Source organism: Pteropus alecto, unplaced genomic scaffold, assembly GCF_000325575.1.
Source record: "Pteropus alecto unplaced genomic scaffold, ASM32557v1 scaffold3, whole genome shotgun sequence".
NCBI lineage: Eukaryota > Metazoa > Chordata > Mammalia > Chiroptera > Pteropodidae > Pteropus > Pteropus alecto.
The window spans coordinates 11412759-11421484 of NW_006442484.1; positions in this window are offsets into that span (position 1 = coordinate 11412759).

The window sequence follows — 8726 nt, forward strand, 5'->3', positions numbered from 1 at the left end:
GATGTAAAAAGTGAGTGAAACTAAAAGAGAGGAAGAGGAGAGAGAGTGTGTGCTCCAGGCAGAAAGGAATGCCACTAACAAACACATGTCAGTGAACAGCAAGGTGTGTTTGTGGAGCAGTACATGGGATGGAGCATGGAGAGTGTGGATAGTGCTAGCGTAACAAGCAAGGCTGACAAGTCTCCTGAGGTTGCTACAAAGGAGTACCACAAATTGAATGGCTTAAAACAACAGAAATGTATTGACTCCCAGTTCTGGAGATTGAAGCCTGAAATCAAGGTATTAGTCGGGCCTTGCTTTCTAAAGACTATAGAGGAGAATCTGTTTCATGCCTTTCTCTTAGCTTCTGGTGTTACAGGCAACCCTTGGCATTTCTTGGCTCATAGCTGCATAACTCTAATCTCTACCTCTGTGGTCACATGGCATTCTTTTCCCTGCATGTCTCTATACTCACCTTCTCTTATAAGGACACCAGTCATGTTGGATTAAGGCCCACCCTAATGAACTCATCTTAACTTGATTACACCAACAAAGATTATTTCTAAATAAGGTTACATTCACAAATCCTGGGGGTTGGGACTTCAACATATCTTTGGGGGACACAATTCTACCCATAATATAGACTCTTCCACTTCCCATTCTTTATCTCATGAATGATTAGAGCTGTTTGTTCCCTGAAACTAGCTAGCCACTTTTGAGGGAAGGGAGAGACAAAGCAAAACAAAATGAAAAACAAAACATTTTCTGTGCAGATAATTGACTGAGGCTTCTCAGCTTACAAAACAACCCTAACTATAAACCATCCCATCTGCAATGTACTTACCCCTCCCTATGAAATCTGAGGCAAATCCACTCTGCCAAGACATTCTGATCTTCAGATCTGGGTGCTCTTCCTATTTCAACAGGCTGAATAAAATCAATCTCCTTCCTTGCTCTGTTTTTGCCTTTGATAATAAGTAGGGTGTCATGGTCAAATTCTCTCATGTATTTTGAGTAACTATGACAGCGAGTACTGATGGTAGATGCTTGGTAACACATGCTGTGGAGACTATCACGGTGCTCAGACCAGATGCCTCCATGGGACCAATGAACTCTTATCCTCCTTGCTGAGAACATGAGTTGCTGACAGCAGGGACACTGAGGCAAGTCTCTGGCTGGGAATTGCCTCTGCTGATTCACTGTTTGTACTCTACAGACTAGACAGATTGACAGGGTAATGTATTTATGGTTTCTCATTTCTAACTATAGGTATTTTCTTTCCCCCTCCTTCAGCAATTAGAAAAAGTGAGTCAGGCCTGGTGTTGCCTTTCTTGTGTGGTTTTGTGTTGAAGGGAGAGAAAGTTGAAAGAAATCCAGGAGATAACATTCCTTTCCCCCATCCTGACTTTTGTTTCCAAGACCCAGGACTCATTGAAGCAATTAGGCTGAATGGTCCCAGAGAAACGGAGTGGAGTTAGGCAGGGCAAATAATAGCAGCCATATCAAAAGCGACTGGTGCCCCTTTCCAAAAGAACCTAGAAAGTAGACAAGATTTTGCAGCTCCCTTACAGAGAGATACCAGAGTTGGCTCAGGGATACTGGATACCAGGGAGACAGACCATTAAGAGAGGTGGCTTTGGGAACAGTAGCCAAAGACAGCATGCCAATGTTTGACAGAGAAGCAATAAAGCCACCCACCATCAAATGGACTACATAAGTTTAAACAATGAGGATCTTAGTAATCATATGATGGGCTATAGACCATCCCCACTCCCCTGATTTTATGTACCTGCACAGAAATGAAGCAGCCTTCCAAACAGGACTGAGATCTAATTTCTCACCCTCCAGAGAGTTAAAGCTCAAAGTCAGAATAAACTTGATTTATAAAAACAAGTTGTTTCTTGCCCCCCCAGCCCAGCCAAGAGTGTGGATCAAATTTATAATTGCTGTAGAGGCCAACACAAGCCAGCCAGATGAGAGTGTATGAATAAGACAGCTACGGACTGCTGACTTGAGAAGCAGTGTGTCCCCAAGCTCGAGTTCATAATTAAAGCCCTCTGGAAGTCTACATTTTTGGAACCTGTGGTGAGTCACCTCTCCCAATGCCCTACAAACAAAAACTCTTCCTCTCTCCTCCTTGTTCCTCATTTGTTTTGTAAACAGGAAATTAAACTGCTATTTCTGGGTCCAAGTTGACTTAAGTCCATTTACACAATTATAGGCACAGTGAGTCTTTCCTGCCTCACGGGAAGTGGAAAGAAGGGAGAGAGTGTTCCCTCCTTCCAGAAATCCTCTTGGTTGAACCTCTGAGAACATTATGAGAAGACAGACTCTCGAATCCATCTGGCAACAACAAGCCAACTAGCATGTGACAGGGAGAAATGCTGGCTGGCTGCTGGAAAGGCTCAGGAAAGAAGGAAGGGAATGAGCCCCTTCCCAGGAAGCCTGTGTGAGCATTAGGATATTCTTTGTTTTAATTGGCTTTAACTCCTTTTGCTGCTTATTCTCTCAAAAATGTTGAAGTCCTATCTCAAGCCTTTCACGGTGAGTTCCTGTCATCCCCTCATATTTGTCACCTGCCATTCCCTCCCCTCTTGCCAGGTGAAGTCACTGAGACTCCCAAACACACCTCAGGCCCACTCTACCCCACGACTTCCCTCCTCCTATCTGTCTTCCTGAATTCCCCATTGGTTCCTCCACCTCCCATCTCTCTGTAATCAGCTTACTGGCCCTTGGGAGGTTCCAAGAGGAAAGGCTCTTTGATAGGGCTCAGTGTCATCTCACTTCCAAATCCCCCAGACAGCATCTTAGGACAACAGCTCTCATAGCTTTCCAAAATTTTTCAGTTATAATAAGAGTCTCATCTGAATCATTTAGACTCATTTTTCAGAACTGGAAAGTACTGCCCAGTATAAATCAAATGCAATTTCACATGCAATGTAAAGCCTTTTCCCTTCTCCCAGTTCAGGCCTCACCTATAGCTTAGAGGAAAAGCCTGATCTGTTTCTTCATTCCCTCTCCCTGTGCTCTATCTTTCTAAACCTGATCTCCTTTCTTCCTCAAAGGTTAGAGTTCTGGAGGAGGCATGAGAGAAGGGATACACTTACATAACTGTGATATTTCCCTTCACCAGCAACACCCTTGACTGGTGCTTCACATCGGGGCTCCATGTGGGTTTGGGAGTGATCCCAGGGAGACCCCCAAGCTGCATAACTCATGAACAAGAAGATGAACTCCTCACTGACTTCCTGTAACCTCCTTCCCCTCACCTCTGCCCCTTCATACACCCCACGGCTTTTTATGGCTGAGAGTCCTCCCCTGGCAGGCCATCCTCTTCAATCTACCTCTATATTCTTCTCCCATATTCACTCGTTCCATAGAAAACTGACCAATCCTTGGAAGGCCAAGTGCTAGAAACGCAGGCAGGCAATCCCACAGCCCTGACATCACAGGCTGTTCCTACGCCCTGTCACCTTCCAAATTTCCTCCTGTAGGACATAGATATTAGCCTTTATGCTCACAATGCCCTCTAACTTCCAGCACTTGTGCCAAGTTCTCCCTAGAATACTCCTACCATGCTCTGCGCTAGGAGCAACCCCAGAGCGGGTCTATAGCTTCGACTGTTCACAAGCATTAAACCCAGGAGTAGGCTGCCAGGATTCTTCTCTCTTATCTTAAGAAGGAGAGCCTGGGACAATCCAACACTTCTCCACATGGGAGGGAAAACACCTACCACTTTCACTAGGCAAACCGCCTACCATTAAAAAATATCAGCAAGGACCTCCTCTCCCATTATAATCTTCTGCTTTTATAAACTGATGAGAAGGTATGGAGGGGAACAGAAGTGGGCAGTGAGGATCACAGGATATTCTGGCCACCTCTAAATAAGCCCTGTCTAGGTCTGGCAGCTAGCTACTTGGCAAGTTCTTAAGACTGTGGAAGTAATTAAGTCATGTTGTTTTCAGCATTGAGGTTTCTGTAGAAAGTCTGAAACAGCGAGAAGTTTTGTATGTGATTCTGCTACATAGTGAAGTGTTCCCAAACCTTCAAAGCCCCAAGCCAGCCCCCAGCCCCTCCAAGAAGCTCTGATAATGCTAGCCCTCACCGAGAGCTCCTTTTCTGAAACTCTCAATGCACTTAATGTCAGAACAACAAATTCCGGTGAGTCAATATATTCTGTCTTATGTTGGTCTCTTGTTTCTCCATGTTGGTCTTAATCACACGGCAGACTATTTGAAGATAGAGACTGTGTTTTATACTTATTTTGTATCCCCTATGGCTTTTACCCCTTTGCTGCCAACATAAAGGTGCTCAATACATATTTGAAGTGAGTTGAATTGAATTTTCAATCAGACACATGCTGGTTGGAAAGAGACTCGATGTGGTTAGGGGTGCAGTGCACAGACCAGAAAGAGAGATTACACACAAAGTTTGTTTCTGATATTTAGGTGTTGTAAAATTGAAGAGGGACTTTGTAAAGATAACATATGCTGCTGTTCCTTGGGGTTAGATGATGCTGTTCATATGTCTCTGGGAATAACAACCTGGGCTCAGGATACAATGTATCGAATCCATTTGCATAGGCAGTCCCTAGGTGCTGAGACTGTGAGAAGGGAATGATGAAAGAAGCTAGAATATGGGCTCCTTTCTCACCTTAGCTTAAACCCCTTTTCACCCAGGAGTTTTGGTGGCTAGATAGTAATGGCAGAGCCTCAGATATGGTAGAAAATCCCTGTGGGACCGAGTACTGTGGGTTAGATGGACATGCCCCATTCTCCTCTCTCTGTCTCTCTGTTTCTGTCTCTGTCTCTGACTCTCTCTCTCTCTCACTCCCTCCTTTCCTCTCTCCTTCTCTCCCTCTCTCTCTATGGCCTTCCATCTCTGCTTCTGTCTACTGTGAGTTCTAGTCTTCTAAGGACCAGCTTCTTCAGATTAACCATAGTCTACACATACTCACAGCGCATGAAAAGGGAGTTACTTGTCAAAATGCAAGTAAACAATAGAGGCTAGTTCCTAGTTTCTCTCTTCCTTATCTTTGTACACCTTCTCCAATGAAAGATAATTTTTCCAAGAAAAAGGGTAATACTACTAAGCACCATAAGTGTACTATAATTCTTCTAACTGTAATGTGTCTATCTTGGATAAGAAAAAAGGAACCCAAGGTCTTGGACCCCACCAGCTAACAAATTCAGAAATACTTCATTAACACCCAAAATGACATGACTGCAGCCCCACAGGCTAAAGCAGGAAGTTCAGATTTAATGTATTCCACCGTCACTCTTTCTTTTATAGTTATGGAAATCCTAAGGTATGTGTTATCATTTGCTTCTCAAGCTGATGTAGCTAGCTTCTCAGGCATCCCACTTCCTCCCTTGAATCGGAAGTCAATACCAAGGCCCTCAATTGTGTTTCTTCTGCTTGCTTGCTCTTCCACCCTGCAAGGTGACAGCGGCTATGCTCTCCTGGTCTTTTAGGAGCAGGAGGTCCTCCTACTGCTGTCAATGAGGGTTCTTCCCCTTACCCTCCTCCCAAGCATCTCAGGGGCTCAAAATTACTTGGGAGTACTAATACTACAGTAGAACAGTGAAATTAATTAGTTCCATTAGTGGGTCATTCATAGCTGGCAGCCAAAAGAAGTAAAAGGCATCGAGAGCTTTCCTCAACACTCTTTGAGTCCAGTTAGCATCCTCTAACCCTGCAAGAATAACTCTAAGAGTCGAATTTTAACCATGAACAGTGGATATATTTAGGGTACATGAGTTGTATTTCTGCTTGGTTCTATGGTTAATGGCATTGTATTCTCAATGTAATAATTCTTTTTATGTGACAATGAGTTGGAGAAAGGGATGCTGAGCAAAGGAGTCCATATATTTCCCATAACTCGAATTACTACAGTGAATTGCTACATTACTCACCTTTGTAACTGGACATTAATCACGAAAACAAAAACTGCAGAGCCAGAGAGTTAGAGAGGATGTGTTATTTCAACCTACACCCTGTGCCAAGTACATGCAGCTGTGATGAGGTCTGCAAAGCTCTCCCTCCCACATGCTTTTAAACCATTAGTACAGTGGCTAGTGAGAGAAAGTCACAGAAGGGATTGAGACAGAGCTGGATCCTTAACTATCTGTGAAGATCTGCCTACAAAGGGCTTGCCAGAGCCTCCTCTGGGTCCTGGTGTTTGCCATTCAACTTGCTTGTACAGGCTCATACCTAATTTTGCTAAACTCTTGAGACCCTCAGATATTAAAAACATCCATATAAAGAAATATATATCTGAATAAAAGATCAATAAAAATTATTTTATATCACAGAAAGAGGTAAATTATTCTACTCAGCACAATACCCTCTAGGTCTATCCATGTTACTGCAGATGGTAAAACTTCCTTCTTTTTTATGGCCGAGTAACATTCCAGTGTATATATGTATCACCTCTTCTTCATCCATTCATCCACTAATGGCCAACCAGGTTGCCTCCATATCTTGGCTCTTGTACATAATGCTGCATTACACATGTCCCTTCGAAGAAGTGTTTTGGGTTTCTTCAGATAAATATCGAGGTGGGATTACTAGGTCCTTTTTGTCTCTTGTTATAGTCTTTGTTTTAAAGTCTATTTTGTCTAATATAGGTATTATTATCCCAGATTTCATTTGTTTGTTTTTATTTTTATAAAATATTTTTTCCATCCCTTTACTTTCAGTCTGTGTGTCTTTCATTCTAAAGTGAGTTTCAGCCATTCTACGTCTTTTGATTAGAGCATGTAATCTTCTTATATAGAAAGTAATTGTTGATAAATATTTAATTATTGCCATTTTGTTATTCATATTTTTTATCTTTTTCTTTTTATTAAAAAAGTCTTTAACATTTCTTGTAATACTGGTTTGGTGGTGATGAACTCCTTTAGCTTTTTCTTGTCTGGGAAGCTCTTTATCTGTCCTTCAATTCTAAATGATAGCTTTGCTGGGAAGAGTAATCTTGGTTGTAAGTCTTTGCTTTTCATCACTTTGAATATTTTATGCCAATCTCTTCTGGCTTGCAAAGTTTTCTTTTGAGAAATCAGTTTACAGTCTTATGGGATCTCCCTTGTAAGTAACTAATTTTCTCTTGCCACTTTTAAGATTCTCTCTTTGTGTCTAACCTTTGATAGTTTAATTATGATGTGTTTTGATGTGGGCCTCTTTGTGTTTATGGGATACAAAGTATAGCATAAAGAATACAGTCAATAATATTGTAATAACTTTGTGTGGTATCAAATGGATACTATATTTATCGGGGTGATCACTTTATAAATTATGTAAATGTCTAATCACTAAGTTATACGCCAGAAACTAATATAATATTGTATAACAACAGTAGTTGAAAAATAAAAACTTATTTTTAAAAAAGAGATAAATTATTAAGCTAAAAAGCAAGTTGCCAGGAGATATATAAACACAATCCCATTTGTCTATGTGTATGTTTTAACAAGATATATAGTATTCTATTTTCCACCAACTTATAGAAGACAGGGTCAAATTTAAATCTAAGTAGGCTTACAGAAAATAAAGATATAATATGTCTAGAACAATTGAGTTAAGGACTAGGATATCTCTCTAACCTGACTTCCTGGAGTGTTGCTCCATAGTTCTGGGGTCTTACATATGTTGGGGAAATGGAGTGAGGGCAGGGATGGAAGCTGATCATCGGTTACCCATCCACTGGCTTCACAAGCCATCAATGCTCCTGCTGTTATTGTCTCTTCAGCTCCAGAGGCTCATTATGCTATAGGCAAAGGACTCTTTGCCCTGAATCCCTGTCTGGATTTTTCCAAATCCCTACCTCTCTACTAGGGAACAGAGTCACCTCTCTGCTAGAGAACAGGGCCTGGTTTTCAGTGCTCTAGCACAAACAAATCTCTGCTCTCCCTCCTCCACATCCTCTTTGATTCAGAAGAAAATATCCCCCCACTGAAGAAATAAACTATTATATAAAGAAAGTGCAAAGTAAAAAGAGAAAATGTGTGGAGATAGCCCCTTCCAACTCTTTAGTTAAAGGCAAACAATGGCATTTTGCTTGTGTTTAACCTAGATTGTTTTTAAAAACTATTAAAATATAATAGATTTAACCCCCAAAATTGACTTTTAATACATATCTAAAAAACGTGTTAGTGTTTGAAAAAGATGCTTAAACAAAGGAAAATCTAGTTTAATATCAAACAAGTTTGAAGAGCCCCATATTGTAGCATTCTATAAAATAAACAAGTGAGAAGCCTTGTCTGGTTGTTGTTTTATTTTTTTTAAATTAGATATAATTACATACCATAAAATTCATTCACTTTATGTGCAATTTCAATGATTTTTAGTAAATTTACCAAAATTTTTGATCATTGCCATAACCAAACATGTTTTAGGACATTTTCATCTCCCTAGTAAGATTCTTTGGAACACTTGCAATCACTCTCAATTGCAACTCCCAGCCCCAGGCAACCCAAGAACTTCCCCCAGAAATACTTCTTTTCTTCTATTGCCTCTGTACTTTCCAGGTTCTATCAGAGGCTTAGGCTTTAAAAAACAAAAACCAGGAATTCTTTACAGGTTACTTCACATTCCAACTTGTCACTAATCTAAGATATTGAAAATCAACTGGGCCAATTGCTTGAATGGTGGAAGAAAGGAGAAAATAAGTAAAGAAAAAAATATTTAGAGCTTCCAGTCAAGATGGCGGAGTTGGTAAACGCTGTGCTTGACTCCTCTCGCAAACACATCTA